A 9,351-nucleotide genomic window follows, 5' to 3' on the forward strand; every position below is an offset into this window, starting at 1 on the left:
GGAGGGGGTGGGCAGGGAGAAAAGTTTAACAATGAAAGAATGAAAATTCAAAGTCTGTAAATTTTCATTAAAATAATCATAATAAAACAAAAACAAAAACCCCAACTGGTTAACAGGCATTCATAGTAAACTGTAAAAAGTCTGGTGACTGCTGCTAGCCAACTTGTTCACCTTCTTACCTTCTCCACATACACACTGCATTTAGAATCAAGACATTAAGACAAACTTCAAAATGAGAAAGAATCTGTAGATACAACAATAGTATGTGCTTTCAAAATTCTCTCATTCTATCAACTGACTGACTCAGCTGGCTATATCTAAACACAGAAAGATAGCTAGCTCACTATATAAAATCTATCTCTATAACGTGTGCATAACTTTTCTTTAACTTAGCCCCATTCTTGCTGTTACGTGAGAAGAAAACTATGAGGTTCTGTCACAAAATGTTCTAGAAGTTATAGAAATCACAGTATTGTTTTTCTGGAAAAATTCCCAAAAGAAGCATCTGCTCCTTGCATGTATCCGGTGAAAGGGGGAGTGGGACATGGAGAAAAAAGAAGTGGTTCTGTATTCTCCCTTTGAAAGGAATTCTGGGATAAAGCATGGATTCTGAGCCACCTCAGAGTTAAGCAAATGGACAGGGGCTGCAGGGCTGTAAAGTGATGATACTGTCCTGGGACAGAAAATTCCTTGCCACCTCCATCTTCACATCCTAACATCACAGCCCCCGTAGGATGGGGGCAATATGCTGGGACTCAACTTATCTGGCTCTTTTGCTCACTACATAACCTTGGGCAAGTAATTTATCCTTTGTTTCACTTGTAAAAGGGGAACAAAAGTATCTATAGTTCAGAGTGGCAGAGCTCACATGTATCTCCTTATCGTGTGCACGAGGGCAAAACTGCAAAGAAAGCACGTGTGCACGAGGGCAAAACTGCAAAGAAAGCTCGCCAAGAATAAATCTGGTAGACAAGAAGAAAACAAAGTTTCATTTCTAAATCATGGAAATAATATCACTTCCCCCTGAGCTGACAGTATCTTTCCAAACTCACTTTCCCCTCTTCTGTTTCCACTAGCTTTCTAGATGATTCTTGGATACCTCAAGTCTCTTCTTCTCTCCTTAGGAACCTTACATCAACTCTTTCCTCTGCCTGGATCACTCTCAGGGTTAACTCCTGACCTTGGAGGCCAACACTGGCCTCATATTTATTACTGTAACTTGTAACCCCATTCCCATCTAACACTTCCAATCCTCCTTACTCTGCTCTATTTTCTCTTTTCCATGTGTGTTATGTATTCCCCTTTTAACATTTATTTACTCTCTCTTCCTGCTGAAACATAAACCCACAGGCACAAGATCTTCACCTGTCTTGCTCGCTGACATAACTCAAACATTGAGAGTAATACCAAATTCACAGTAGATGCTCACCCAGGGTTTTTTAAAGTCCATGATTTATTTTCTAAACCAGTGACTTTCTTATTACAGAAGTGATGCAAAGTACATGATAGAAAATTAGTAAAAGAAAAACAAACTTCAAATTCTCACCATGCAGTCATTCCTCCCAGACTTTTACCAGATTGAGTGTGTTTTATCTTCTCCCAAGTGATCACCCAAGAACTCCCATCTATTGTGATGGGAGTAACACCCATCCTAGGGAACTGGTACGTGGATTAAATGAGAGTCCAAAATATTCTGTGGTATATGTCCTACTTTACCACTTGTTACCTAGTGAATTCAACTCCTGGAAACTCATGTGTATGGTTAGACCTGTCCTCCACAGGATTTTCAATGTCTAATTTTTCAGAAGTGGCCTTTTTTCCAAGATGCATCTGAGTGACTGCAAACATCAGCCTTTCAGTCAACAGACAAGTATGTTGTTTATTGTTAAGTTAGTGGACTTAAGGAAGAAATCAGAGAGAGTGAGAGAAAGCTTAATGCAGCTTTATTAAAGGGGGAAGGGAGAGCTCCCAGGTGAAAATCCTCATTCTGGAGATGCAGAATAGGGAAGGCACACTGTGAACTTACTGCGGAAGGTTTTTGTAACAGAGTCTTTAGGGAGGGACATTCCACTCTGATTGACAATCCCATCCACCTGCTAGCTCAGCCAGGCGGACAAGGCCCTTTGCTCTTCTTAGCAGCAGCACACAAGGCCGCCAGCTTTTGAATTCTCAATGCATCATTCTTATCTTTGGCCCCCTTTGTAGAGACTTAACATTTATAATACCTAAGAATTTAGTTGAAGTTACTACAGAAAGTTGCTATTTCTTTTTTGCTTTGATCTTCTCTTTAATTTTCATCTCTTCCTTCCAAGTTTCCCAAAAGAAGGTAGTAGGTATCTTTTTTTTTTTTTTATTACTTTTTATTGAAAACGGCACTGAACGCTAAATGTCCACCTTTACAATAAACAGATACAGTAACAGTAACTCACACGAAACAAAACAGACTCCTGATCGCCATTGTTTTTCTGTTTGGGACAATTGTAAAGGTTGGGTTTTTTTTCTTTTGTCACAAAAACAGGAATGTACCTATACAAAGGCTCAAAATAGGCCATCTTTTTTTCAACAAAAAGGCGATGATTCACAAAAGACTATGAATATAACATGTAACTAGGTGATACAAATCTAATAGGATTTGTTAAAATCAGTCACATCTAATAACACATCTGAAGTGTTCTTGTGAAGAAAAGAAGACTTTATCAATGTCTAAAAAAGCGGGTTTGTTCATAGACAATCTGACAAGTTACCATAAAAAGTATTTTCTGAGACATAAGGAAACGCAACATTATTCTTCTTGAACCCTTTCCATTCAAGACTTTCCACTCAATAAAATAGCTGAGGATCTGAAACTGAGAAAATATATTTGAGTACAAACAGCTTGTGAAACTTAATACTCTTTTTTTTTTTTTTTCATCATCAGAGGGTACACTGGCCATACAGCCAACTTTGCCTGCTCAGCACAGTTCGGGCAGGAGGAATTCTGTGCACAGGAGCCAGCACTGTCTTAGCCTCTAACACAGGCAGGCAGTTTTCTCCCCACCTTGTTGAAATGTAATTTTCCTATCAGCAAAAGAGGTACCTGGCCCCCCCGGGGACCAAAGGGACTAGAGTCAGGAGGGTGGGGGTTTCCTCTTTACATTTTTATTTTGATGTTTGCAACTTGTGATGCAATATTCTAGAGTAAGGTGCTCTCCTGCTGTGCCCAAGGGACTGATAAAGGAAAAGATCTATTTATTCTTGGTGATTTGATGCACAGATGAGAAACTTAACACACAATAACAGAAGTTGGTCTGTAAGAAATCAGCCCTAGTCTCTCAGCGCTTGGGGAGCAGCCAACATCCATGGCTTTTCCACGTCTCGGCTTCTCACTCGTCTGTGGCTTCAGTACTGTGACAGCGATGGTGCGTTGTGTCCAGAATCAGTTACGAAGACTGTCCAGTCCCTGTTGTCACATTCTGCTGTTCACGGTCTCTTGGTCCCAGGTTTATCTGAATGATGGCCTTGTGGCATCTTCTGCTATTGCTCATTGGGGTGCTCTCGACTGTCCTCGTGTTTTGTGGGCTGGTTGGGAGAAGGGGCTTGGGAAGGATGTGTCACGGTGGGCAGGCTGTGCGTGACGGGAATGCCTCCGGGGATGATGCCTTCCATGGCTGCTGGCAGTCCTCCCGGGGCCATGCCCACGATGCCAGGAGGGTACCTGTACGTGGCACCATTGAGCTCCGGATGAACTGTCTGCTGATCTATTACTGACCAAGGGGCTGTGGTGACAAAGAATTCCTTGTTCACACAGTTTCGTAGGCTTTCTGGGATGCGACCTGTGATGGCTCGGCGGATCTCAGTGGCAGCGGCCTCCCTCATCTCCAGTGAGGCCTACTCACAATACCAGGCCGTGTGGGGTGTGCAGATGAGGTTGGGAGCGTCCTTCAGGGGACCTTGAGCAAAACTGAAGGGCTCCGACTCATGCACGTCGAGGGCCGCCCCTCGTATCCTCCCTTCCCTGAGGGCTTGAGCTAAGGCTTTCTCGTCCACTAGCCCCCCACGGGCTGCATTCACCAGGAACGCTCCTTGTCGCATCTGCTTGATAGTAAAGTCACTGATGAGGTGGTGGTTATGCTCGTTGAGATTACAGTGCAGGGACACGCAGTTGCTCTGGTACAGCAAGTCCTGCAGGGTGCAGATCCGCTGCACGCCCAGGGACCTCTCGATCCCATCCTGCAAGTAGGGGTCATAAAATATGACACTGAATCCGAAGGCCTTGGCTCGAACAGCGACCGCCTGCCCTGCGCGACCGAAGCCGATGAGGCCCAGCGTCTCCCCGCGGATGCGGGCGGCCCCCGAGGGCACCTCCCGGATCTGCTCCACGCTCTGCACCCGCGTGCCCTCCCGCAGCGCCTGGTACAGCCATGTGTTCCTCCGATACAGGTTGAGGATGTGGCAGATGGTCGAGTCGGCTGTCTCCTCCACTGCTGCCGAGGGGATGTTGCACACAGCAATCCCTGAAAGACAGAGTCACGGTCAAGGCCCCGATTAGCAGGAGAGCCCTGAGTCGCCAGGGCTGAGGGCAGCTCTGGGAGTCAGAGCAGGAACAGGCTGCCAGTGTCTGGGCAGCAAGGTGGAGAGGGGCCTGCAGTGTGGTCCCCAGATCCTGCAAGAAGCTGGGCCGGGCAGCACCTCGCTTGCTCTGAAGCTCTGTCCCTGGGATGCAAATGGCTTATGGGGTCGGTGGCCATCAAAGGCTGGAGGTTCAAGTCCAGGCTGTCTTGCTTAGCAAAGACTGACCTTCAAAACCCAGCCACTGAAAACCTCAGGGTGCAGTCTGTATGCGGGGTCGCCAGGAGTGGGCACTGGTCAGTTGGTACCTGATGGGCCTGGGCTCTGACAACCAGCCACTTTCTACCCTTCTGACCGTTCAGGCCAGATGAGGGCTCCAGGGCCACTGCCCACCCACAGTGACCAGATCCTTGTTCTGTTCTAACAAAGCCTCTCCTGTGTCACCTGCCTCAGGACCACCGAGGGGGATAGGTCAGGGCACTGGAGCCCAGTTCTAGGGGTTGATGGGAAATCACCTGTCTTATCACAGATAAGCCCATTTGCTGGGCGACCTACTACCCTCACCCAGGTGAGTGAGCACAGACAAGGGCTGTGACCCGAGGCACCAGGGCAAATACGTGGACTAACGCTGTGTCCGTGATACTCACCTGTGGAAAGGGCCCTTCAAGGGCTCAGCAAACGTCTCCTCAGGTGGGAGCATGAATCCCACCCGTCACCATCCTCAGCTAGAAGCCCAGGGACCTGCTGTCCTAGGAGGCCAGGGCCTCTCTGTCCCCAGCAAGTCCCCCGAGAGCCACTCTGGCCATGAGCGCCCTGACCCGAGCTGCCTGGGAGGGAGGAGTGGGGCAGCCATGCAGCTCTGTGAGGGGCGATTCCCTGTGAAGGCAGGCCCTGTGGAGGGAGCCCACACCCTCTCTCTCTGCAAACTCAACTTTCATTTCCACAAGAGCACAAAAGAACATTGTGCTCCAGCAAAAGATATTCTTATTTGTGGAATATAAAATGGAAACTTTTAGTTTATATCATTGCCAGCTTGCCAAGCATGGTCCTTCCGAGTTGCTTTGTTGCTACAAAGGGGACTCTTGGTGGCACAGAGCCTGGACCCAAATTGAGCTGGTGACAAGGAGGCCTAGGTCACAGGCTTCTGGACATGGGTGGGCTCCTGGCCATGGTTCCCCCCAGCCCCACACAGCACATGGAACTCTGTGTAACAGCTTCCAGAGACCTGTGAACGTCGTCCCAGACTTCAGAGCCACTTAAGCCAAGCCCTCTAGTTCTGAGAGGCGGTGGGTGGAGTTGAACTGCATGTGTGAACATTCAGGACATGGCCGCCCTTCTCCAACTTTGGTCTCAATTCACCTGGGGGGGGGGTCTGGGGGGCCAGCGATGTGAAAACCCTGGATCTGGTCCACATTTAAGTCTACGTGGCCTGTGAGCTCTGAAGGCAGGGGTGGGACACAACCTGGTTATTGCGGACTCATTGACACTGGGAGGGCCTTTAAGGAGAGCCCTTCGGAAAACAACTCAAGATGGGTTGCATTTTCTCTCCCAGGCCCATGGCATATCAAGCTGGTGGCACGTCAAGCCCATGGCATGTGTACATAAGGGCAAAGAACTCCCAAGTACACGTCCCATGCTTCTGTCCCAGGTCCCAAGCCCACACCACATATGCACTGGAGCTGAGGACGCCCAAGTGTCCCCTGTGACGTAGGCAGCGCCTCCCTCACGCCAACACACACGCGCACTGGAGCAGAGGGGGCCAGAGCAGCTGCCTCCTGGGGACCCTCACCCAGCTCGCCGGCAGCCTTGATGTCGACGTTGTCGTAGCCACTGCCTATCCGGACGATCACTCTCAAGGCCTTGAACTTCTCCAGGTCCTCCCTGGTGAGCGTGATGGTGTGGTACATCATAGCACCAACTGCTTCATTTAGCACCTGGATGGGGAAGCAGACCGTAAGCTCAGAGAGGCCGTTCAGGGCATGGGCACCTGGCCCCAGCCCCAGCCTAGGACAGAGCCCAAGATGTGTCCTCATACTAGTGGCATGAGGGCCATGTGGTCACCTCTGTGAGAGAAGAGACGGAGGGACCAGCCTTGGTGCCGTGAGGGGCAGCCGCGGCAGGGGACAGCTCCTGGCAGGGCTCGGCCCAGTGCTCACCTTCTCGTGGATCTCCTGGGTAGCCTGAGCGTCACAGAAGGCCACAGTGGCCAGGTCCTTCAGGATGGGCATCTCCACGGTACAGTCTCGGCCGTCAAGTAGCGCCACTAGGGGGCGGGGGTGCAGGGGGCCGTTCATGATCTGGGGGCGGATACCTGCAGGAGGGCAGGGGACACGTTGGTGGCGGGAAAACACGGTCCCATCAGCAGCATTTTCCATGTCCGTCTCCTGCCCACTCCAAGCTGTACCCCTTGTCTGCTCAGGACTTGGCCTGGGGGTTTCTAGCTCCTACCACTCTCAGTCCCGTCAGGTCCTTTAGCTGAGATGGGTTCTGGTAGGAGCCCTGGTTCTTTCCCAAGGACACAGCCCTAGGCCCCTGGTGACCTCATAAACTGCCAGGCGATGTATGGCACCAATTTCACCCCCAAGTGGAACTCAGCTTGGAGGAGCAAGAACTTCCAGTGCTGATGCTGCCGCAGGGGCCACCTCAGTCACCATCCTCCCTGGCCAGGCCACCTGCCACTGGACCAAGTCCCATGGGCTGTGTCCTGTCCTCCACGGATCAAGGATGATACCACATCCCACATCCTCCACAGGGTGGGAAGAGGTGCCCAAAGCAGAGACAGTGCCATTGCTGCCCTCAAACACGTCTGAGAACAGATTGTGAGAAAGGGGAGTTAACAGGTGGGGGAGCCCACACCCTGGGGAGGTCCCTGGATGGACGGGCTGTGGGGAGAGGGTGACACAGGTGTCAAGGCTCAAACATACTAGTACAGCTAGCTCAGGGCTGGAGAGAGCCCACTATGTAGACAGTGGACAGTGATGGAGGACAGAGCACAGCATCATGGGCAGAGGGGCTGTGCTGGGGCCAGAGAGCAGGGTCCAGGCAGCCCTGCCCGTGTCTCACAAATGCCCCTTCCCCATCGACTCTGCGCGGACAGCAGGGTGGCACAGTGCCTCCAGCCACACTTGGGGACAGGAGGAACAGCTCAGAGACCATTCCCAAGTGTACATACGGCAACGGCTTTGTGTGGTACCTCTGACCATGGGTCCCGGCTGAGCAAGAGCCATGAGGGACCCTCAGGAGAAGGCCCGACCCCAAAGTGGTACTGGCACTCCATGGCAGGACAGCACAGCACAGCACACGCTTTCAGACACCCAGGACCCCAGGGTGTACCATCTCAGCCAAGCACATGAACCTGTGGTCTCTTCACAGGCTGACCAGCATCTCTGTGTCCTGGGGGTCCTTCCTACTCCGTCCCCTCCAGCTTTTCCCACCAAGGCTCCTGGACTGGTCAGGCTGCTGTGTCTCTGAGGTTGGGGGAATGCACTTCTGTGTCTCTCACCAGAAGTCTTGTCCCCTCCTGTAGAAGCTGTCTGGGGCCCTGGAGGGAGGTTTTGTTTTTAGCTGACTGAACCTTAGTGACGTTCGCCTGGGAAATGCCTGGTTCTATAGCACATTTCGCTTCCTTGTCCATCCCAGGGGAGCTGCATTGGGATCTGGGGCCAGAGAACGAGGAGAAAATGAGGGGACGCCACAGCTGCAGTAGGTGAGGACAATCACTTCTTTGGACGTGGAGTTAAGAAAAAGCCTTTGTCCTGGTCTACCAAGAGCCAGCTGGCCAAGGGATGCTGGCCACTGTGGGCCTCCCACAGGCCGCTGTCCCTCTACCCTGGGCAAGGCCTTCACAGCTCAGTTGTCCAGTGTCCTGGGGGTCCTTCAGGCAGATGCCTGGCTGCTCCAGTCAGTTTTCTAGACGAGAAGCTGACGTTCTAACCACCCAGGTGGGGGCAGCTGGCTGAGGTCCTGCTAGTTGACCAGGAAGCCATGAGCTTATAGACCGACTGGAGGAAGCATCTGCCCACTCAGTCTCGCTGTTCCCTCCAGGACCGAGGCAGTGGGGGTCTCGGACCAAGGAGGTCTCCCTCAGTCCACCTGGATATCTGCGTTCAGCCTGGACAGCGTGGAGTGTCACACTGTCCTGTCAGACAGCTGGCCCTGAAGAGCGTGACAGTGACCATTCCAGATGGCAGGAGGCCAGGGTGCAAGGACAGAGCTGACAAGCAAGTTGCCCATACCTCAACTAAGCATCCGGACGTCACGGCTCCTCCCTCCCCCTCTGCTGCTAAGAGTGGCCGCCCCCCCTTCTCCCTGGGGAGCTGCCTCCGCTGGGGGCAGAGGTTACCTGGGGTGGGGGAGGGGCTGGCAGTAGGTGACGTAAAGGATGACTGCAGAGGCACGACTGGGCCACGATATTCATGTTGCTAACCAAAAGCCTCCACGAGGGCAGCAGCCCGGGTGCAGAGGGCTCTGGAGGGACGGTGGGGCCAGGGAGACAGCGGGGGAGGAAAAACACAAGACATCCGTCCGCAGTGTGATGCCCAGTCTCGTTACCTGGGCAACAAGCTCCAGGTTGCCTAGTGATTGCCTGCCTCTCGCTCGCTCCATGGAGCCCACGCCCTGCCCTCTGCCCGTGGGCTGGGCTCAGGCTGGCAGCTGGGCCTGACAGGAAGTCAGGGGTCCCTGCTGAGGCCACTGCTGGGATTCCCACTGGGAGCCCCTCCCACGGTGGGGCTGCAGTGCTGTGTGGGGTTGCTGGGAGGTGGTACGGCTGCACAGTGGTGGTCCTCACAGTGCTGTGTGGGG

General features: G+C 52.1%; 1 pseudogene; it reads right to left on the reverse strand.

Moving 5' to 3' along the window:
* Positions 1 to 3,513: 3,513 nt before the first annotated feature.
* LOC102853276 lies at positions 3,514 to 6,857 on the reverse strand (annotated as a pseudogene).
* Positions 6,858 to 9,351: the final 2,494 nt, after the last annotated feature.

The sequence above is a fragment of the Elephantulus edwardii genome, unplaced genomic scaffold (assembly GCF_000299155.1).
Source record: "Elephantulus edwardii isolate Elephantulus edwardi_28Jun2011 unplaced genomic scaffold, EleEdw1.0 scaffold00220, whole genome shotgun sequence".
NCBI lineage: Eukaryota > Metazoa > Chordata > Mammalia > Macroscelidea > Macroscelididae > Elephantulus > Elephantulus edwardii.